Source organism: Etheostoma cragini, chromosome 1 (genome assembly GCF_013103735.1).
Source record: "Etheostoma cragini isolate CJK2018 chromosome 1, CSU_Ecrag_1.0, whole genome shotgun sequence".
In the NCBI taxonomy this organism is placed as follows: Eukaryota; Metazoa; Chordata; class Actinopteri; order Perciformes; family Percidae; genus Etheostoma; species Etheostoma cragini.
In genome coordinates, this window is record NC_048407.1 from 5,412,952 (window position 1) to 5,436,508 (window position 23,557).

The window sequence follows — 23,557 nt, forward strand, 5'->3', positions numbered from 1 at the left end:
GTGTGTGTGTGTGTGTGTATGTGTATGTGTATGTGTGTGCATCTTGAGAGTGAGACCCCCTCTGCTGTGGCTGTTTTTAATGAATAACAGAAAAGATGCAAGGGCAGAGACAGACACACGCACACACACACACACACACACACACAGACAAAGGAAAGCCTAATGTGTGTGTGTGCTGTATTATAGTGCCTTCCCTCCCCTGTTTCCTGCCAGCTGAAGGAGGAAACAGCCTAGGTAAATGAAGGTCTCCCATCATGCTCTCGGTCTGTCAGAGAGAGTATTACCTGCAGGTGAGTGCACCTGACCAAAGAAACTAACTTGTGCCTTATGAGTACTGTAATGTGTTACAGAACGGATAGTTGGCTCAACATTAGTAAAATCTCAATATAGAATTAGCTAAAAGCACTGTACACCACAGCTGCCACCATGTTACTGAGCAAATATCTGATTTTGTGTATTTCTTTTAGGTTTTCATCTTGTTTTTTAGGATCATATCAATACATACACGGGCATGAACCTTAAAAACGTAATAGATCCTCAGAAAACAAAGGTAGTTCTTTTGAAAACAATTTTTTTACTGACCCTGGATTTTAAACTTAATATTCAAAATCCATATGTAAAATGAAATAATACCAAAGCATCAAAGATCAAAGATACCATATAAGTATTTGTCACCACTCTAATTTTCCATAGTTATTATCAGTTATTGCCATAGTGACCCCGCTCTCTTAACACGCCAAGGATTTTTCTCTCTCTCTCTCTCTCTCTTTCTGTCTCTCTCTCTCTCTCCCTCCCTCCCCCTCTCTCTCCCTCTCCCTAAAAGAAAAAACAACAACATTATGTCATCGTCTTCATGCTGAGATGCCTCCAGCTCACACATTCATGTTGATTTCTCATAAAGGATCCCAGCGTGGTGTTGTCTAATTCATCCTGTGTTAGATGATCACTGGGAGTCTCCTAACATTGCATAGGGACGTAGCAGAATCACTGTAGAGGTTGTTCTTTTTCTTGTTGGAAACTTCCTGTTTTGACAGTAATATAGTTTGGCCGTTTAGTTCCAGTGAACGGAGCGGTTTTGATGATAATGCATATTAGTTTGGCCCCTGGGCAGCTCCCCTTGTAGAGCATGCGCCCATTTACTGTATAGAGGTTTACTTCTCCACGTAGCAGTTGCAGGTTAGACTCTGACCTGCGGCCCTTAGCCACATGTCATTCCCCCTCTCTCCTCTTTCACGTCTTTAAATACAAAATTCATATCAGTTTTAGTTACTTGATTATTAGCAGTTCTAGGATAATTCGAGTCAACAGAAACCAAAGACATTTCAGTCAAATGTTTGTCTTATATTTGCCATGCATGCATCAACAAGTACTCCAAACCATACAACGTTTGTCAGTCGTTTATTCCTCCCCATTGCTACGACCCACAGGAGCGTTTTCCATCATTGTCTAAACCAGAGGAGGTTAACGTTGTGAAATGGTCGCAGTTTGGTTAGGTTTAGACATAAAAACTACTTAGTTAAAGGTCCCATGGCATGAAAATTTAACTTTCAGGTTTTTTAACATTTATGAGTACCCCCCGGCTGCCTATGGTCCCACAGTGGGGAAATGGTGATAGGTGTAAACTGAGGACTGGGTATCCTGCTCTACCTTTGACAAGACAAAAGCTCAGGTGGGCCGATTTGGAATCTTGCTCCTTATGAGGTCATAAGGGGCAAGGTTTTGTCCCCTTGCTCTGCTTGGTCCACCCATTAGAGAGAGACATCATGGCTTTCAAACAACTAAAGTTGCAGTTGGTCAAGACAACACCCCCTGCCTCCACCTTGCCCCCCCCTCCTCCTCTAAAGCTAAAGACTCAGAAAGGAAAGCTCATTGAGGGACTGGCTCTAGTGGCAGTAATTCTGCACCAATGTTGAATTTTGAGAAAGAGACTTCAGATACAGTATTAGGGGACCACTAAGGTCTATATAAAAGGGACTTCAGATACAGTATTAGGGGACCACTAAGGTCTATATAAAAGAGACTTCAGATACAGTATGAGGGGACCACTAAAGTCTACATAAAAGCATCCAAAGAGCACCATGTCATGGGACCTTTTTAAGTTTAGAAAAAGAGCATGTTTGTGTTAAAATCAGACTTTACTTACCGGTTACACACGAGACACTGAATGTGACGTGGCTCTGTTTGTTTTGTGTGCTTTGTCAATATATAGAAAACTCACAGTTAACTGTTATTTTGGCGCTCCTATACTTCCTCACCTTACTTCCTGCTTTGCTCCCATCATAACTTCCACAGCCACTAGAGGGCGCTGCCACTAGAAACCTAAATATGGGTCCTAATTGCTTCTTGAAGAAACGACCAATGTGAGCGTTTTTCTGATAAGGACAGTCCCACATGTATAGTTCTAACTCAAGTCATAGTTTTTGTGATCAATTGTTACTTTTTATTTAGTTTAGTCTCATTTTCATGAATCTTTTTCATTTTTACCTTTTTTCAGAGTATTAATTTACAATTCAATGTCTCAGAAATAATTGCGATTAACAATGTAATTGTCTCCTTCAGTCAAATTTCAAAACATATATTTATGTATTGCTTTTGCAAACAAATAAGTTTTGAATGAATCCCAGAATACATCTTTTGTAAAATCTCCCTGTCATGTGACCACGTTAATGTAATAACACAAGTACACAGCCTAGGAAGTAAACCACATCACTTCACTATCATAAAACAAAGTATATTTTTCTTAAATTACCACAAAACCAACTATTATCATCAACAGTTGTACCCAGAGTTTTCCCTGTCATTATAAGGTTTAGGGGCTGCACCCGATGTAACTAACTAAAAGACATCTCAGATCTAATGATGTAGTCGGACCGTTTCAGCAAGATTAACTGGAACACGGACTGTGAGCCAGCCAGACCTGATCCCCTTACATCACTGTCAGTCCTCACTGAAGCTCTCGTGGCTGAATGGGAGCAAACTCCTGCAGCTGGTTCAACATCTGGCGGAGACACTGAAACCAGAGGAGCGGAGGCTTAAAAAAAAAATAAAGATAGGCCAGTGTTTTGGGATGACATGTTTATCTCAACCCCAAGTGGGTGTGATGTTCAAGTTTCACATACTTTTGGTCATTTGCATCTGTAGAATACATTCATAGTAAACTGCACTACAGAGGGCAGCAGAGCCGTGAGAACCTTCTCTAACATGTAAGAGCTTGTAGACCAGATGTCTACCAGTGTTTTGAAGTGAACTGTGTTTTTCTCTCGACTTATCTTTCAATTTCTCTACCTTGTTTGCTTCTTTGCTGATACAAAAATAAATGCTCAAAATAATTGACTGTTTTGTAATATTTCCCCTAAAAGGCAGAGTGGTATGCATAAAACTGTGGAAAGTCTGTGACTACCTTCACAAAAGCCCTTTGTTTAATTCTCCACTGTGTTTTTGATTAGTACCATACACACAGCCAGCCAACGTTGGGATTTATCTGGGATTGCAGCTGAGGGAGAGTACACAGCCAGCTCCATGCTGTTTGAAGCTGAGCTCAGTAAGGCCAGCGGTTTGTCACAGGGGTTAAAGACGTGGGCAACATCACATTCTCATCATCAGGGTCTAATGTGAAGCAGCTGTCTGAAGAGAGTCATCCAAGTAAGTCCTTTGGGAGGGGGAGAAAAAGGAGTCTGGATAAAATGAATGATGCTGATTCAACACTGGGCAACTTTGTGAAAACATTTGTCTTGCATTAGGCCTGTCTCCGCGTGCCAGGAGTGACTAGCGACCCAGATCTTTAGCAACACACCAACTGAATGATTTTACTGATGTCAACCACAGGGATGCTGACTGAGGCCAGCTGGGTTCATCTCGGATCAGGAATAACGGCACTGTTCTTATAGAGTTCCACTTTAGACAGTAGAACGTCACCTTTTTAACATTCTGTCTGGATAGTGTAGCAACTAAAGTTAGTGCTTTTTCTTAGTGATTTTTTAGCCTGGTTGTATAAAAGATTCATATCTGGTCAGATGATTACTATCAATGTCATCTCTGTGCTGTTATACGTTTCTTTACTTTCAAGTAATGCTAGAAACCATTGGACCAATGATTTCTCTGTCAAACACACAATCAGACTAGAAGAACAAAATGAATGTCATATTTGGTCATCTACATACAGTAGAGCAAAGATACAACATCTGTAAGCCTTTATTTGATAGGAGAGGAAGTCAGACATAAAAGGGGAGAAAAGGGGGAGGCATGCAGTAAAGGGCCGCAGGTCAGATTTGATCCAGTGGCCGCGAGGACTGAGGACTCTCTACCAGATGGGCTACCCAAGCACGAACCAATAGATTTAAGATGTGTGGCCTTAGCATAAAGCAGTAGGAAACTGCTACGCTCTGGCAAAAATAGAAAAACATTTGAATTTCAATAAATTGTATTATTTGTTGTTTTGAACCAGTGCGGAAATAACTAAAGACTCCTGTTCCACTCACTGGACAGTTTTCAACCATGTCACATGGTCTTCATCAACAGGTGGAGTTTAGCTGTGGATGTTCATGCTTTCTATCATTCTGGACAATTTTAGTACCTGTCCCTGTTGGCTTAGAAATTGAGCTTGACGGAATATTTTCAAATGGAATCAAGGATGAACTGTCTAGTGGCCAAAAGCTCCAGAATGAGCAAGTTAGTGTACTGTAGTTCAACAGTAACTACAGATTGTTATTTAACCTGGACCCTGTTTCCTTTGTTTTTGTGTCTAATTGACTGATGGGAACAATAATCTTTGACATTGGTCCAGTATTTAGGTAGCAGTTGGCAGCGGCGAAACAAGCTACAATGTAAGTTAATAGAGCAGTTGTCCAGCTGCATTTACATTCATAAAAGTGCTTGTTTTGCCTTTTACAGGGTTGGAATATTATTCTAAGTGTCTGACAACATTATGGAAAGGACTTCTAAGGACTAAGGACTTTCTTTGAAAGAGTAAGATCCTTTTTTGGAACATAAAAACATCTACGAAATTGTGTTCCCTATAGCCACCAGTCTCCATGTAAATAAACAGTAATTTTAGCGTAGTAAAATACACTTCACTCAAAGTCAACACAAACAACATGAAACCATTTGCAACCATCACAACTCTAGTTTTTGTTAAAATAAACACATTGTTTACTGATTTACTTGTGAAAATATGTTAGGCTCTATACACATTTAAAGTATTGCTTTTTTAAATGGAGTCTGTTGGGTTTATGCTAGCGACTTCAGAGCTATTTGTGGTTACACGGAAAGGTTTTAAAGGTCTCTGAAGTGATCCTTTACATAATGTTGCCAGACACTTATATAATAATTAATGAACTAAACTTAAAACCCTGTAAGTTCTAGGTTCTGCCTCTACTTATGTTCCACTGTGTTTTAGAACTCACAATGTTTCAGATGTAAGTTACCAAATGGCGACAGAGGGTTGTAATTGTTTTTGGTAGGCGAGTGTTATTCATGAATATTAAAAGGTTCTGCTGTCAGTGCTCATCTTAGCACATGTCCTGCATCTTTAGTCCTAGCTGTTGCATGTCCTGGCCAGGTTGTGCTTTCAGAAGTGGTTGAAGCTGCTGTTGGAAGGTATACCGTTTTCACCTTTTTTTTAAACTTGAGACAGCTGAAAGCTTTCCTCAGCTAAATGAAGCATTCTCATCGTCAGCCCCTTATTTTCCATTAGTGGTTTAACCAACATTCTGGGCCTCGAGTCTCAGATGTCCAAACACATGCTAGAGCTCGCTTTGATTCTGCCTTAAGATGCATTAAACTGGGGTTCTTAGTAGTTTTTTCCACATCAATTTTATTTAAAAAGTCAAGCCTTGTCTCTGTCCTAAAGACCAGGGACTGTCTTTCTGTAACTCTGTTTAAGTCATTCAGTCTTCCTTGTCTCTCCTTCAAGTAGTGCTGGGCCATCAAACATCATGATATTCTTGAACAAACACCTCAATGTCGACATTGCGACGATATTGTACTGTTGACTATTGTTGCTTTAACAAAACGTCATTCACAGAATGAGATTTTTAAAGAAATATTCTACAGACGTGATTTAATGATTTAGTGGGTAAAGGTAAATAATAGAACAGCTAGAACAGTCTGGTAAGATCAGAAAATGACATCACTTTACTGTAATACAGCCTGTAAAAGCAGGTAAAGTCAACACTTACCATATTGCGTTATTACAATATATCCAAAATATGATTATATAGACGATAAGACGATACCTGGTCTCATATCACGATATAGATATATCGATATATTGCCCAGACTTACCTTCAAATCTCCAGACAATATTAACATTTACATTGCTCATGTCTAATGGAGCCGTGCTAGCAAAGGCATGCTTCACAGCAGTATAGATGGGAGAAATGATTCCACCATTAACTCTTATCGTACGTGTCCATATAGTCGTTATCACGGATGGGATTGCCTCGTTTCCCAGCGAAACGTGTTTCTGGAAACATATTAAACCTGTTCAGATACACTTGAAAATACATGCTTTTCTCGCCTAAACTTTTACCCCCAAAAAAGTGATGCAGTTTCCACATACTTTGGCCCTCTGGGATGATCCCGAGGTCATTGGAAAGTTAACACTCTCAATTTGTTGTTTCTAGTGGAAGTGTGACACTAGGCCTTACTGACACAGAGCTAAACAGGTTAGAACAGAGAATTTCTATTTCCGTCCAAGTAAATCATTTGTAAAATTAATAAAAAAACACTACTGTAAGCATATTACATGGGCTACATACTAACATAGTACCCTAGCCACATGTCTCAACTTAGAACAGAAAAAATCAGAAAAAAATGACTTAGAAAATGGATTTTATATGAATGTATTTCTACAGATATGTCTTTGCGTTTATATTATTTCCTATTTCTAAAAAAGCCCAAAAAGTGCAAAATATAATACTTCTGAAATACAAAAACACATACACATCACTCAGACACATACCTGTAATAACTGCATGCATAGATTTATAGGAATAAGTAATCATAATTTGATGAAATGGTGAAATGCCATAAGAAGGCCATATTTTTGCTTTGACACAGCTGGAGACATCACAGGGTTAGTTTCTTCTGGCCATGTTTGATATCAATCAACTCGTCTTCTTATTGGCTACACAGGGATGCCAGTTTTATGACCTCTTCTTCTAACTGGTGGGATATACTGTCAATTTTTCCCACGTGGGCCCAATGGGGACTGTGGGATTTGATTGGCTTGGCTCAGGGCTTTCTCAAGATAGACTGAAGCAATTGGCTGGGAACAAAGTTCCCAGCCAGAGAGTCTAATGGTGTACAGATTGAGTTTGTAGCGCGTCTAGGGAAAAAGATACAAGCGATCAAAATCGAGAAATTCTAGATAGATCTAGATTCCTCTACGTCAAAACTTGGCCTGAAACTACAAGATTGTGAGGGGACCAGATAATTATGGATTACAAGGCTTGGATATTCTAATACCTTGGAGTGTTGGCGATGTAGGAAAACAAAGTTTTTGGCGATCTTTCACCGCTGTGATTCAAGACACGAGGAGACAGGTAGGAAAACACACTCGATTAGACTCTAATCTTTCTGTCTTTCTTTACTTCAGAACATGATTATAACCGCTGTAAGTCACCTTATTGCTTTGTGTGTGGGCTCGATGGAATCATGAGACTTTAAGCTTTCAAATGGTGTATGGCATGAGCGTGTTTATGACTGTTTAATGCTTGCATTTATGTGGGAAGTCACCACTTCCTCAAACGGTCCCGTGGACGTGACCTATGTTCGCAAGACGAAGAGATAAATAGCCATACGGTTGCTGACGCTGTCTTCATTTCGGATTAACAAAGGTCAGTCTAAAAGTTTTTTGACAGCTTTGGAGAGGAGGCGAGCCAAGCCAACTGCTCGTCATTTGCGTGATGTTGGCTTGATTTAACTCTATGCAAATTAGGAGCTGGTGACTCGATGCCCGCTACTCCAAAGTCTCAGCGACGCTACCAGAATGCATTGCACGGTTGCTCCCATAGAAATGAATGGGAAACGTTGAAATGACGCTGACATTGGACACTATTAAAATAAACATTTTGGCCTGTCAGTATCATTATTATTATTATTATTAATTATTATTATTATGATTGGCATTCAAAAATACAAACCTTGTCTTAAAGACCTATTTTATTACAACTGCTTTTTTAAGTATTCATATTTACTGACATACTTCTTCATTTTTGTTACACTGATTTATCTTTGTTTTTCTATTATAAATCTATACCTAGGCTTCAATAAGAGAGAAATGCGCAAAAAAAAAAAATGCTTTCAATGACACTCAAATGTAGGCATATGGTCATTTGGTTGACAAAGTAATTGACCACTCGATTCAACAGTGCAGATTTGTTTTTCTTCAAGTTTTTATACAGTTAATTGTGTCCTTGTAGCCCTGTTGGTCCAACAATCAATTGTCAGAATAATTAGGAAAGCTAGGATATTTCCTGGGTGACTTTAACTTGTGCAGACAAAGACTAATTTGTACATGAAGGAACACTATAGCGAGGCTCGGAATTTAAATCCCACACTTGTGTAGTTCTTTAATCAAAAAAAAGAATGTGGGTGATGCGATTATAACAAACAGCTTTGCAAACGTTAGGGGATTTGTATTTTCAAGAGATGTAAGGCATGTTAAGACTGTGAGACAACAATCGTGTAATGCCAACCTTACACCAAACGACATTTGAAGCGATTTCACTGTTACGGACTAATTTCCCATATTGCTGGTCCCCTTTTCCCTGTCTGGACGTTCCTACAAAATCATACGTATTTGATATTTTTGTAAGTTTGAAGTCTTGGTAGCGAAGTTAAATCACGTAAACATTGTCAACAGCCAATTGGTGCTCCTCCTCCAACACCAAACAGGAAGTGTCTCATGGTTTCTATGGCAGCTAAAGAGGGAAAGTTGCAGATTTTCAGCCCTTCTGAAGAGACTCGACCGACAGGAGATTTACCTTTGGATCAGCAAACTTTCCCTCATGTTACCAGCTAGCGGTAGCTAGCTAGCTTGGTGAAATTTTTTCAGAACAAATCTAGTTGTAGTCCTGTAATATGTTACCCTGCAAGATCTCATGCCAGTCTTTAATGTTAGATGTGAGAAAATTTTCTTTAGATGTGAGATTTTGTCAAACTTTAGTCAGTTCAAAGTCTTCTAATGTCTGGTTGGCATTAGTTAAGTCTGTTTTGTCTTTGGAAGGGCATAATGCATCTGTTGTGTCATATTGTCTTGTCTTAGTTGAGTAAAATGCTGCTGTGGCTCAACATGCTGTATTTGTCAAAAAATGCGGAATGAGTTGACTTTGATGTGAGCAGAGATTGAACTGAGCCTACTTGTGTGCGTTAGCAGCAGCAAGAGTTTTCTGATGCCCCCGACCCATCCGTCTTTTCCTCCGTCGTCCTTGACACAGTTTCTAGTCCCGGCCGAGGCCCGCTGGGATCCCACAGCTACCAAACATTCTCCACCTCATCAGTCCTCCGCTCTCCCCTCGGAAATGGATTGACCAACTCCTCTCCTCTCCTTTTTTTCTACTCGACTGCACTTTTCCTCCCTATCTCTCTCTCCTCTCTCAGTCTAGGTCACTCTCATCCTGGCTGCTCTAGATTTTTCTTCTCTGCTTTTTCTCCTTGAAACAGTCTCGCATTAACAAGTCTGTTAGTTCATTTGAGCATGTTGAAGCTAGAAAGAAAGGGATTCCCTTCATTTCAAACCTTTACAGCCACTCTTCATCATTTCCTTCATTCGCACAGTTTCAGAACATTCAGAACACTCAGTAAGCAACAGGTTACCTCTTCCTGTGTGATTCCTACAGTTAAGGCCAATTTATGGTCCTGCGTTAAATTGACGCTGTGGATATGGACATTGGTACAGGGAGACAAAGACCCTACGCCGTGGTCTGACAAGCACCTCTCAATAAAATTTAACAACCGGTACAATTTCCCGCTACTCATTTTCTGGTTTTCCTTCTCCATAAACAACATGAAATCAAGGAGAGGGTTGATCTGACCAAGATCTGATAATGTTTGTGATTGGCTGTTTGGTGTTACACATCGTAGAGACGCAGAAAAATAAACTAAAGGATTTGTGCCGTAATGTAGAGATCTTCAACAGGATTCTGTGACCCCTTGTGGGGCCCTCAGAGTTTAGTGCAGGCCTGCCACCAAATTATGTAAAAAAAGTTTAAAAAAATAAATACAATACAAGTTTTAAATAAATAAAACTAGTAAATACTCTATATATATATATATATATATATATATATATGTGTATATGTATATGTGTGTGTGTGTGTATATATATATATATGTGTTTGTGTATGTATGTATGTATGTATGTGTGTGTGTGTGTGGGGAAAAAACATTTAATTTTAAAAGTCTAAATTCATAAATTCATAAATTAAAAGATTAGCTTGCTATGGTGCTATTCACATTAAGCTTAAAGGTCCCATGCAATGAAAATGTCACTTTATAAGGTTTTTATATTCGTTCCCCCAGCCTGCCTATGATCCCCCAGTGGCCTCAGATGGGCCGATCTGGAATCTTGCTCCTTATGAGGTCATAAGGGGCAAGTTTACCTCCTCTTTTTCTGCTTTGCCCGCCCAAAGAATTTTGCCCACCCACGAGAGAGAGACATCGTGGTTTTCAAACGAGCAAAGTGGCAGTTGGTCAAGACAACACCCCGAGTCTCCACCTTTTTTTGGTTTTAGAACGATACCCAGACCTAAACAGCAGTAAGCTGCTCTTAGACACTGACTCTGGGCCTGGCTGACCTCATCCCTCAGCATCACAGACGTAATGAACACCTTAATGCTCCCTCTTACTCAATCTTCTCTATTAGTGAGTGTGAGTGATGCTAGCCCCCAGCCTTGGTTCTCTGTCTGAGCTGGCATGCAGCACTAGCACCGCCGTTAGATGGCGGGAGTGAGGAGTGAAAGTGGATGGCTGGTTAACTCATCTAGCTCTAACCTTCCAGACAAAGAGAGAGCCGAGGAACAAAGGCTGAGAGTGGCTGTAACAGATAGATTCAGTTCCACTGAGCAGGGACCAGTATTTTACAGACCTATACCTATATTTTGTATGTACTGTATATATTTTTTACTCCGTGGATCAGAGATAAACTTAATTCCTGTATGTCTGGCACATATTTTTGAGAGAATTGTCTTGACTTGACTTGATTGGTGATGGAATCTCACTTATCATGGGAACTGTAGTGGACCATCATGGAGCTGCCTGCACTAGTTTCACAGTCTGGACAATCATTGAGTTTACATGCAGTTTAAAAAAACTATTAAATTCGGGTTAAGGCAATTCTTCGATTTCTCAAACACCATGTAAACACCCTACCCTGGTTAAAATAACCTGGTTAACAGGCCTAGAGAACTCCTTCAGTAACCGGGGTATCCCTTCATTTTGTACACCTTAACCGGACGAAGTTCAGCGTCTGTTCATTCTTCAACTGCCTTGCCCTACTCGACTGGTTAACACTGGTTACATACAGTATATAATGAGCTGAACAAGTTGTCAGTCATCTGGCGAGAGCACTGTGCTTTTCCACGCTGTGACAAGAGTGTGTGGATGACACAATAAGTTGTTACATTTTATGAATTTACTGGACGTTCAGTGTAATTTTGAAATAGGTCAACCGTGAAAAAAAACTAGTTGTGCGTTGGCAGAGCGCCACCTACTGTACCAAAGGTAAAATTACTCCCGACATCCTTCCCCCCTTCATGTATAAGGGGAGAACTGATATAACCCGGTTAGACTGCATGCACTGAATGACACAGAGAAGCCAACAGAAGATGCACTGAAGGAGGAAGAGAGACATTTCTGGAATGAATACAATTATTGGTCAATTGAATTATCAGTAGTAGCATCCAATTGCTGATAAATCTGATTAATAATCTGTAATCCATTGTTTCAGTTAATCTATTGCTCTATCCGTCAGGTTTAGGGCTGGGCAATATAGAGAAAATCTAATATCACAATATTCTTGGCCAAATACCTCAATGTCGATATTGTGACAATATTGCATGGTTGACTATTGGTGCTTTCATAAAATGTTATTTATGCAATGAGAGTTTTTGATAAATTTTCTCCAGAAATTATGTAATGACTTAGTGGGGGAAGGTAAATAATAGAACAGCCAAAACAGTCTGGTAATATCAGAAAAGGACATCACTTTACTGTAATACAGCCTGTAAAAGCAGGTATAGACAACAATTACCAGAGCTTCAGCCCTACTGCAATAATGGGAACAATATAAAGATACACACTTAAGGCTGCAAAGATCCATTGATTACTTACTTACTATTAAATTAATCTGCATTTTTCACGAAAAAAAGTTTTATTGAGTGTTAACATTAGAAGTTACAAGTTTACATACAAAGTTTGTTTGAAAATACTTTGAATCGCTTAGAGCACCTTTAAAACACTACCGTTAAATACAGCCTGACTCTGGAGATAAAACTGAGACTAACTCTTCTATTTAAAGTTTTCATTGCATAAAAATTTCACTTTGTGTTTTTTTTAACATTAGTATGAGTTTACCCAGCCTGCCTATGGTCCCCCAGTGGAAACCTAGCGCTGGGGTATCCTACACTGCCTTTGAGGAAATGAAAGCTCAGATCGGCGGATCTGGAATCTTGCTCCTTATGAGGTCATAAGCGACAAGGTTACCTCCCCTTTGCCCGCCCAGAGGAAGTCCACCCATGAGAGAGAGACATCATGGCTTTCAAATTAGCAAAGTGGCAGTTGGTCAAGGCCACACCCCCACTCTCCACCTTGCCCCCCCACCCCCTCTCCTCCTCCTGGCACATACTAAGGAAAGCTCATTGTGGGACTGGCTCTAGTGGCTGTAATTCTGCACCAGCTGAATTTTGGTAAAGATACTTCAGATACCGTATTAGAGGACCGCTAAGGTCTATTTAAAAGTGACTTCAGTTACAGTATTAGGGGACCACTAAGGTCTATATAAAAGAGACTTCAGATACATTATTAGGGGACCACTAAAGTCTATATAAAAGAGACTTCAGATACAGTATTAGGGAACCACTAAGGTCCATATAAATGCATCCTAAGAGCACCACGTCATGGGACCTTTAAGTTTATGTTTTGCTTGTTTGGTAAATTGTTTTTAAACAGAGTCAGAGGGGATTTGAATTGCTATTTATATTCTCAATTCTCATCATCTTGGTGGTGTCGATTTTCATTTGGCGCTGGCTAAAACCTTTTTGGGGGGTGGCAAAAAATTCCTCTATACAGGAAAAACCCTGTTATTGTTTTCATAACTGCCCAGCAAAAAAGTTCCAGCAGCAGACAAGAAGGGGTGCTTCTCCGGCGGAGGTGTGAGTGTGTTTATTTGTGCAAGTGCTGTGACAAAATTAGAAAATTAACCTCTTGGGGCAGCCTCTAGCTCACCTAGTAAGAGCGTGAGTCCTGCAGTGGCGCGGGTTCGAATCCGACCTGCTGCACTTTGCTGCTTGTCATCATCCCCCTTTATTGTCTATCCAATGTCCCTGACTAATAAAAGGAAAAGCCCCCAAAAATAATCTTTAAAAAAAATTCTTGTATTCTCTGCTTTGTTCCCTCTCTACAGTCACTCTCTAGCTCGCTCGACCAACTCTCTCTCTCTTCCTTTCTCTCCATCTCTCTCTCTCTCTGGCTCATGAACGCTGTGTTTGCAAACACAGGCCGAAAAAGGTTATCCTATATCTTAATTATATCTTAAATTTCTCCAGTGCCATAAAACAACAACTGGTCTTTGTATGGACGGTCACAGCAGAGTACTGTATTTCCATGCAGGCAGTTGTCTTAGCTGAGGATATTTCCAAACCTCTGCACATAAAACACGGCTAAATATCACTAGAGTTAAGTGTGAAAATAGATCTTTTGTGATTTAAGTAAATAGCTACCCTGACATTTCAGCCTTGTTTTTTTTAAGAATACATTTTGTGAGTCATACATGCATCTTGCCAGGACTGAAAAAGAAAATATGGAGTCTGGCTGTAAAATAAGAGAAGGCTGAGATCTCTGTGGAGTGGCTTTTTGTTGTTATTCTTAGCCTTAAAATAGCCCCGGCCCTCATTCCTCTAGGTATAATAGCAAAGAAATCAGCGAGGGTCTGAAGTGGAAAATCCATGCATTTCACTAGCACTGAGATTAATGACGCTGGCTCCATGTACTGTATCGCTCATAAGGAAAACAGAAAGGTTCTCCAGCAGCCGCATCAGCTCTCCATCTCCTTGAGTAGACCCACACATGTTAAAGCAGTTAGCCGCGTGTTGACTTGGAGATGTAAGGAAAAGCTTTTGTCTTGCAACAATGGCAGCAAGTGAGTGAGTATGTGAGTGAGTGAGTAAGTAGCTGTGTTGAAAACCATTCCTCCATTCACTCACTCACTATTCCCTATATCAGGGGTTCTCAAACACATCACTCAGTCTGCATCTGATTTTTATTCCAGGTCCGTAACAATTGGCAATAACAAAAAACAAACTGCCAGTTTTTTTTTTAGCTCCATGCAGTAAAATTACGCCAGTATTCTTAGTTTCATGTAGTTTAAGGGAAGTTGTTCTCGCTTCGACATTTGTTTGCTGGTGTTTGCTGCGTTTTTTCAAAAAAGAAAACGTTTTTTATACGCTATTTGCGACACTTTTCGCATTAGTTCAAAGGCTCATCCCAGTGTGTTTCAGCACGCTAGTCCGTTCAGGACTTTGGCTTTTCAGCGCCGGATTGTAAATACTGTTGTAAAGTGAAACTGGATCCAGTTGAATGAAGCAACCACAGCTGTGTAATCATTAAAAGAATGTATATTAAACAAAATGGCTTTGCACACACATTGTCAGACTGTCCCTTACACACTGGCCCATTCCCAAAGCCCGGACTCACGGGCTCACGGACTTTGGTGCGCATTCTCGCGAAATTCGTAATGGCTTAGGGTTGTCCCAATTTCGAATTTCAAAGGGCTTGTTTCTGTTAGACTTCCCAAAAGGGATTTACCCAGTTTTTTTGTGATCATTTTTTTTTACATATTTAATAAATAAACAATGACAAACAATTACAAACCAAACACTGAGACAAAGAACACGTCCCAGGACAATAAATAAATAAATAATAATAATGGGAATTACCCACAGTTAAAAAGCATTGTGACATTGACCGCGAAGACCACAGGTAAACAGCACCCACCCACCACGCAACGGAGTGGACCTGTTGTTAGCTTGTAGAACAAGAGTTTGAAATTTTTTGGGAGCTGGTGATCTGCTGAAGTGCTGTCCCAATCCCCTTCATACCTATCTGAGCCCATGTAGCCTCACACACTCACTCACTTAGCACCTGAGATCAATTAGGTCTGTGGGTCTTTAGTCCTTAGTCCTCAGGGCTCACTTTGGGATTGGGTGACTGAAGCACAGGCTGGCCCTTTGCCATCCACCGTTGTGATTGCACCATCAGACCCAGGTCTAGATAGCAGCCGACCCCCATCCAGCTCATGTGTCCAGAGCCAACTCCTACTGCCTATGTAAACAGATCCAGGCCGAGGATTAAGATGTGAAATGTGATTTTTACGGCCAGTGTTAACTGTAAGAGTTTGAGCCCTTCACATTAAAAGCGGATCAAAAAGCATGAAGGATGAAAACTGCAGATGTGTGGTAATGAATTTCCATTGTGCTGATAAGCAGTTATGCTCTTTAATAATTAACATCAAGTACAAAATAAAATACAGACTTTCAATGTGTAATACAGTGATGGAATGTTACTAAGAACATTTACTTCAGTACTGTACTTAAGTCCAAATGTTGAGGTACTTGTACTTAACTTAATTATTTTCTTTTAATACCACTTTCTATTTCTACTCAGCTACATTTCAGAAAGAAATATTGTACTTTTTACTACGCAACATTCATCTGACAGCTTTAATTACAAGTTACTTTACATGTTAAGATTTTTACACACAAAACAAATCTGATGTTTTATTTTACATTAAACTAGCCAACAATATAACGACCTACAAGTCGAGCTGAAATGATGAGACCATTAAACACACAACTGTTTGGCTCCTTGCTTGGCTCCTGATGATACTGGCAGAGTTTTGCTTAAGTAACATTTTCAATGCAGGACTTCGTGTTAAAGAATATTTTTACACTGTGGTGTTAGTACTTTGAATACTTTTTCCACCGCTGGTTAAACATTGCCAAATGGTTGAAAGTTGACACAAAAGATACAACAACACATTTAGGAGTTCAAAAACAAATATTGGCCTGAAAAACTATCAGGCCAATATTTGTTTTTTAACACTTATAGTATGTTTCCATATACACAGTATTTGCCCCGCTTCCCAGCATTGCACGCCAAGTTTCTCTATACTGACCAATGACAAGCAAAGAAAACAGTCCACACCCTTCTACAACGGTGATGGCTGAAAAAGGCAAAACGAACGCCAGAATTAAAAAATATAGCCATATTGCGGGACTAAGATTATACTAACTGGCACAGGATCACAAAGTACTTCCAAATCTCTTCTCCACCTGTGTGTTGGTTCAGTGGCTGGATTCCCCAGTTTATGAATTAACACCTGGAATTAAGATGAATACACACGCACACACACACACACACACACGCACACACACACACAACCTACAACCCACGCCACCCTTAGATATTTTTAAAATGCACCAGCTTAATGTCTACATTAAAGCGCACATATTCTGCTCATTTTCAGGTTCATAATTGTATTTTGAGGTTGTACCACAATAGGTTTACGTGGTTTCGTTTTCCAAAAACAATATATTTTTGTTGTACTGCACATTGCTGCAATGTCCTGTTTTCACCCTGCGTGTTTAGGTCTTTGTTTTAGCTCCAGAGTGAGACATCTCACTTGTTTTAGCTACAGAGGGAGACATCTGACTTCGACACTATCTTTATTGTGAGTCGCGTATGCTCAGTAGCTAGGTAAGATTCCATCAGCTAGATAATTCTTTCACCAGCTTTGGTCAGTCCAAGGCAGGATTAGCTGGGAGACTTCTTCTAGACGAGGGACACTTGTGTAATACCTGGGGACATGGAAGTAGTTCTTTTGGAGATTATGGTAAACTAGTGGCTGTTGGAGCAGTGTTTTGCCATTGACAACAAGCTTGCACGCTGCGGTTAGCCACCTTGTCTCGGCCAATGACGTAGAAACGCGTGCAGATGTTGTATCGCCTCCATATCTCACTCAAAACAGCATGGATATTATTTTTCTCAAGTGTTTATGTGTGTGGAAGCACCAGAGAGACAAAATAACACTCTAAATCCCAGAAAAAGTGTTAGTTTTTTCATATATAATGGGCAGACTTTTTCTCCCAAAAAATACTTTTTACTTAACAGAACTAACAGTATACTAACAGAATTATCGTCGTAAAAAATTTTCGGATTTATATGAATTGATAATTCAGAGCATACAAACAAATAGGAGAATCCATTTTCTTTTCTCGTGATTTACCGAACATAGGGCGAGACCGAATTAAATGGCAGCGAGATGTGGGCACGCAGGCGCGCAAACACACACACACACGCACACACACACACACACACACACACGCACACAGCGTCTCGGGGAGGTGCTCTGAGGAGAGGTTGTGGCAGCTTGAAGAACAGCTAGTTTACAGGTGACCCCTGTGAATAAATTAGGACTATTTGAAGCCTCAAAGGTAGTGGAATGGGGAACATTAGAATTGTAAACAAAGTGTTTATTCATCAGACCCCAGACCCCCCCCCCCACCTTGTAAACAGCTAAGGTGACTGCGGTGTGAATGTATGGGCTGTTTTGTCCTTCGCCCACACATGCATCATGCTCTGCTGACGTATGTCAGGCTACCAGCCCCCTTACCATCTCACTCAGCTGGCCTCGGCTGAGTCATAAGAAAGGTGTTGCGACGGACAGAGTCACAGGGTGAGTGCAAGCACGTCACTCACACAACACACACAACACCAAACTACAGTCTGCATGCAGACACAGAGAGAGACATGGCTGTGTGGTTGTAGTATTGACAAATCAAGACTGAATTTAGTTTAGTTTTTGTTGCTTTACAGTCAGAATATTACTAATAGTCTATATCAACGACATTTTGTTTCCGGTATTGTTCAGGTGCCGCCCGAGGTGCCGCCAGATGTCCGTTACCTTCCTCTTTCTTTGTGTTGGCGTTCTAACCTCCGGTGGATTTCTGAGGACTATGGTTAACTACTCCTCAGATTTCTGCAGGGTAAATCCAGATAGCTAGCAAGACTATCTGTCCAATTGGAGTTTTCTGTTGCACAACTAAACTACTTTTGAACTTACACATTTTCCACCAAAACAAGACAATTGTGATTGGTTTAAAGAAATGCCAATAAACCAGAGCAGGTTTTTCTCCTATCCCGGAATGCTGTGTGGACTAGCCAGACCCTCCTCTGCAGCGCTGTGGAGGAATGCTATATGGGTAGACTATATTACCATGTCACAATGTTTGTTTACAAGAACTTCTGGGTAGAAACCTCCTGCGTCGCGTACATACTATTTAATGGTGCTGAGCAAAGGGGGGCAAGGAACAACAGCATATACTCTCATCTCCTTCATCTAAAATTCATGTTTGATGCTTTCATATGTCAACACTTTGCTTAAAGAGCTTATTTACCTATTGGGGCACTGACTGAAGAAAATGACACCACCCAAACTAGCAGTCAGTATGACTTGCGGTGAGATGTTGTTTTGGTTCTTAAGGATGCAAAAAGCATGCATAAGGTAAGAAAAAAACCTAGCAAGTGTACCCACAGATACCCGTATATATTTGTATAGAACTCAACATTGACATATAATCACCATTAGGTTCATATGGTGAACTTGTTCACACAGCAGATACAGAACAACATTATTATTCCTTTGGAGTTGTGTTTTGTTTCCAATGATGGATGTAAATCCCACATTCACTCCCCTTTAGCTCTGGTTTGGTCTCTAACAACTCCTGAGGGAAATATTTTTTTAAATATGAAACTTTGAAACATGCTTGTTTCCATTTGGCAATCAAAAACTACCAAACAGCATGACACATAGTACCTTATGTGTACCTTAATATGTGAAATCTTTATTTTTTCAAAATGCAGTATACACAGTCCTACAATTCAATAGAAATGATCACATAATTGTCTAATTGTCAATTATTTAGCATAATCAGGGTTTCTTTGTTTAACCACCGTTAATTGCCAACATTAGCTAAGGTTCTAATATATAGAAGGCATATGATTAATTGGTGATTTTGTTTTGATATTCCAAAATTGTAATTATCAAAGTGTATATTGGCCAGACTATATATTTGTATTATAATTTTAATTGTTAGTTGTTGGCTAAATTTGACTGAAAGAGAAATGCTATTGTTAATTGCAATTATTTCTGAGACAATTAATTGTACAGCAAAATTAGGAATTGTTACAGGCCTCCATAGGGCTAATAATGTAGTCCACAAAATATTTACGTAATTATAGCAGTATGTTTGTCTCAATGAAACACCTTTTTTGGTCTCCACAACCAAATTAGACTAACTGGTGTAAGGAGAGGAACCTTAGGATGCCACTAACTGAATGCTTGTAGAAACAGTGGAATACACAGCACAAACTGTGTTTCATTCACAATAGGTTTCTATGATGTGGCATAAGTGGTGTCATTTTTAATGGGAGAAAAATATGTGTTAACCATAAATGGCAGGTATCGTGATGTATTGACACACGATGTATTGAAATGTATCGTGATAATGTTTTCGCCCATATCTCAGAGCACTAGTAATATAATATGATAATTTCGTTTAGTTGGCCAGCAGTGCAGCTCCCCCACTGCTCCTAATGCATTCACAGTATGCTCACACAGACACACACACACACACACACACACACACACGGCTCTCTGAAGCTTAAGTGGGACTTTCCAGTGCAAGGGGAAATTCCATAGGATGTTAAAAGAGAGCAGATTTCCGCCTTCTGGCCTTGTCCTTAATAAAACATGATCCACACAGAACATTTTACAATTTCCAGCCCCACGTTGTATTTCATTGCTTTTCAATCTGCAGTTTTTCCATCGCTACACCGCTTCTCCAAACAGTTTTTTTTTCATAAGGTGACAAAAAGTCGAGCCTAATTCATGCCATATGTCTGGCTCTGCGATGCTTCCTGAGCACCAAGTCCCCTTTTCCTCATCTGTCCCTGTCCCAGGCTGAATCTCCGCCAGTCATTAATGAGGGATCAAACAGATCGAGTAGGAACAGCGTCAACGGATTATTTCTGGAACAGTACTCAGGCCCAGCATACATACAGCTGGGCCTGGGTACTATGGAGCGCAAAACCCTTCACTCTCCTCCCAAAAATGTTTTCATCATTGATCTGAGTTGCTAACAGGATGATTTATAGCTAGTGAGTAGAGCTGAACGATGAATCGTTTTTAAATCAATCCGGATTTGAAATAATGCGATTAACCAATTGTGGAGACCGTGATTAATCAAATGTGAACTATTTAGTTGAATGTTTGGTGTAACATTTGGTTCAACATTTATTTCCTTTTTTATTATTATAATTGCCATTTTACATTATTCTGGCTTAATGTTACATGAATCACAGTTAACAGAAATGTCCTATTTTCAGTTTTCACCTTTAACATAAAGGTAGAAGGTGCAGGCAGAGGAGGGTTAAAAAAAACAACGATTAATTTCACAAAGATCAAGCAAAAGACAAAAATTAAGGAACCGGGAAAAACAAAAACCAGAGCTCAGTGGCTGGCAAAAACTCACAGGGAAGGAAGACTTCGGGGAAGCGATCGGATAGTGCAAAGACTGGAACATACAAACACGCCGAACAGAAAAAAGGATCTGACACAGAAAGAAAGCACATACACTAAATACAGTGGGTAATGAGGTAACAAGAGGCAGGTGACAAGAGGGCTGGGAAACGGTTGGAAAACATCCGGTAATCACGGGGGCGGGAAAACACAGGAAGTAGAACTAAATACAAGTTGAGACAGAGACCACACTTCAAAATAAAACAGGAAACAGAACATGTACAAGACAATACCAAAAATACCTTACAAAAAACGCAAGACACGACAGAACCAGGCTAAAACGTCAACACGGGAAAACAGACAGAAACACCAAACCATCACACTATAGTTTTTATCATTATAACTTTAGCTTTTTGTGTTTAACCATAAAATGTCCCGTTTCCTATTAAAAGAAGAAAAAAACTTATTGCTGGAGATTCATACCTACAGTGGCTTGAGAAAGTTTACACACTCATGGTAAAGTTGATTAAAAAGAGGACTAAAAAAAACATATTTTGGAAATTGATCTTAATGCCTTCTCTTCAAAAAATTTCGGTAAAAGCCTTAGCTTGCTGCTGCAAAACAAAGTAATGATGTAACTGTTTTATCTTAGATCAATTAATGCAGCTTTGTGTAAACAAAAGCCATTACAGGGAAATACTAAGTCATCTGGTGGAATTTCCAGCGGCATCGCGGCATTCTCAGAAATGAAATGTCGTTGATAAATACTAGTAATTTATCATGATAGCTAAAAAACTTGTCGATGTAGTTAGATTTTTTTAAGATAACACATACACCAAATCCTACTGTTTGTGGGCTTTGCGTAGGAAAGGTCTAACAGGAGGACCAGGTCCGATTGAACAGGGAATTCAGACTGCCAAATAGCAGCTTTGATTTTTCACCAGCGTGAGAATGTCTGTTGCTGGCCCAAATGTAGTTACACAATCCCTTTTGCTGCTCAAGTCATGTTACACTCATGATTCTGTTCTCCCTCATGCACAAATCTAATTCTGCTTTAGAAATCCCTGCCTGTGCACTCTCAAATCGTATGCCGTCCATATACAGTCTTTGTAAGGCACAGCAAAAAAAACTACCAGAGATCAAGACCAGTTTCTCCTATGTCCCTGTTTTTCTCATTTTCTCTCACTTCATACCTTCCTCCATATTTTTCATTACTTCGCCGCTCCCTCATTCCTTTTTATTTGTTGAGAGCCAATTTAAATAGAGGTTGAAGGGGGGCAGGGCGCAGAGATATCATCTTTATATAACCAGAGTCGCGGCCGACTGTAGCTGTGGTTAGAGGAAATGTCTTAAGGCTTGAGTCATCCTAAGATCTGCAGTTGGACATAACCAGGCCTGTTCCTGTGTGTGTGTGTGTGTGTGTGTGTGTCCAGGTGGTAAGAGGCAGGAAGGATACTTTTTGTGTTAAATGAATTCTCTCTGCTGTATTATTTCAATAGTGATGCTGGAAACACAGTGGCAAGTCATGTTATAGTGCATGGTGCCAAATTGTAACTGCCACTGAACAATCTATCAACATGACCACACAGCGTATTAAGCACATAATACAGTAGACCTGGACAATAAACCAAATGTATTGAATCACCAGTGAAATAGCAATTTTTTCCCAGCACAGGTAGGCACTAAGGATCCCTGCTCTTACTCTACTGTATATACTGTAAGAGCTTCCTTATACTAATGACATTAAGCCTGTAAAACATATCCAGTGTCCACTTATCTTATTCACCAAGATGCTCCCATGTATGTTTTCTGTGTTTTTGACAAATGTTTCAAGAATCAGATTTGGGACTTTATTAATTTTTTTTTTTCAAAATGGACCCTATTTTTTATGTTTTCGTGTGTAAGTGACTGATAGGAACAACAATCTTTGACGTCGGTCCAGTATTAAGCGTGAACGCTGCAGCCGGTGGCCACAGAGTGGGCTGTAACCCTATGAGACAAATGTGCATCGTCGATTTGCTGTTTTGCCACTGACAGGCTTTAAAACCTCTTTGAGACCATTCTGTTTAACCAGAAACAGATCTAAGGTTGCTAGCGCTAAACCCACCAGACTCCATTTTAAAAAACAGAACGTTTAGCGTGCATAAGCCAACATATTTTCACAAGTGAATTGGTAAACTATGTGTTTATTATATACAAAACTACAGTTTTGTGATGGTTGGAAAGTTTTGTTTCCGTCGACTTTGAATGATGAACTTTACGATGGTAAAATTACTGTTTATTTACATTACTTTTTAACAGAAAGGTTAGAAATACTTTCCATAACGTTGTCAGACAATTAGAACATCAATCTGATTCCGGTTTCGCCCCTGTCGACTGCAGCAATCTTGATTAATACTGGACCAATGTCAAAGATTGTTGTTCCCAAAAGTCACTTAGACACAAAAACACAAAGGAAAATAGGGTCCAGTTTAAAAAAACAACAACAGTAATTACTATTTAAGAGAAAAAAGAGAAAACATTTGAGAATGATTAAATTGTATGGACCTGGTGGGTTTTGTGACTTGAGATTTAGCCTTCCGACGGCAATGCTGATCTTCATACATTTATGATGTCTGAAAAAAACAGTTGTTTCCAGTTTGTAATTGTTAGAAATATAAGTGCAGGACTTCTTCCTCTCGCTATCCTTCTTACAAGTCAGTCAGATAAAAATGTGTGTTGGAGAGAGTGAGAGAGTGTGTGTGTGTGTGTGTGTGTGTG

The 23,557-nt window shown here is 39.8% G+C and overlaps 1 protein-coding gene and 1 long non-coding RNA gene across 3 annotated transcripts in view; one reads left to right on the top strand and one right to left on the bottom strand.

Moving 5' to 3' along the window:
• LOC117942675 overlaps positions 1 to 13,825 on the bottom strand; it is an 18,106-nt gene extending 4,281 nt beyond the window's left edge. Inside the window, exons 1-2 of the long non-coding RNA XR_004656191.1 lie at positions 13,816 to 13,825; positions 5,069 to 5,072 (exon numbers count right to left, since the gene is read on the bottom strand). This is a non-coding gene — a long non-coding RNA (uncharacterized LOC117942675). The remainder of the gene's footprint in view (positions 1 to 5,068; positions 5,073 to 13,815) is intronic.
• Positions 1 to 23,557, top strand: part of efl1 (elongation factor like GTPase 1) — a 98,920-nt gene that overhangs the window by 39,171 nt on the left and 36,192 nt on the right. The gene's annotated exons all lie outside the window — the stretch shown is intronic.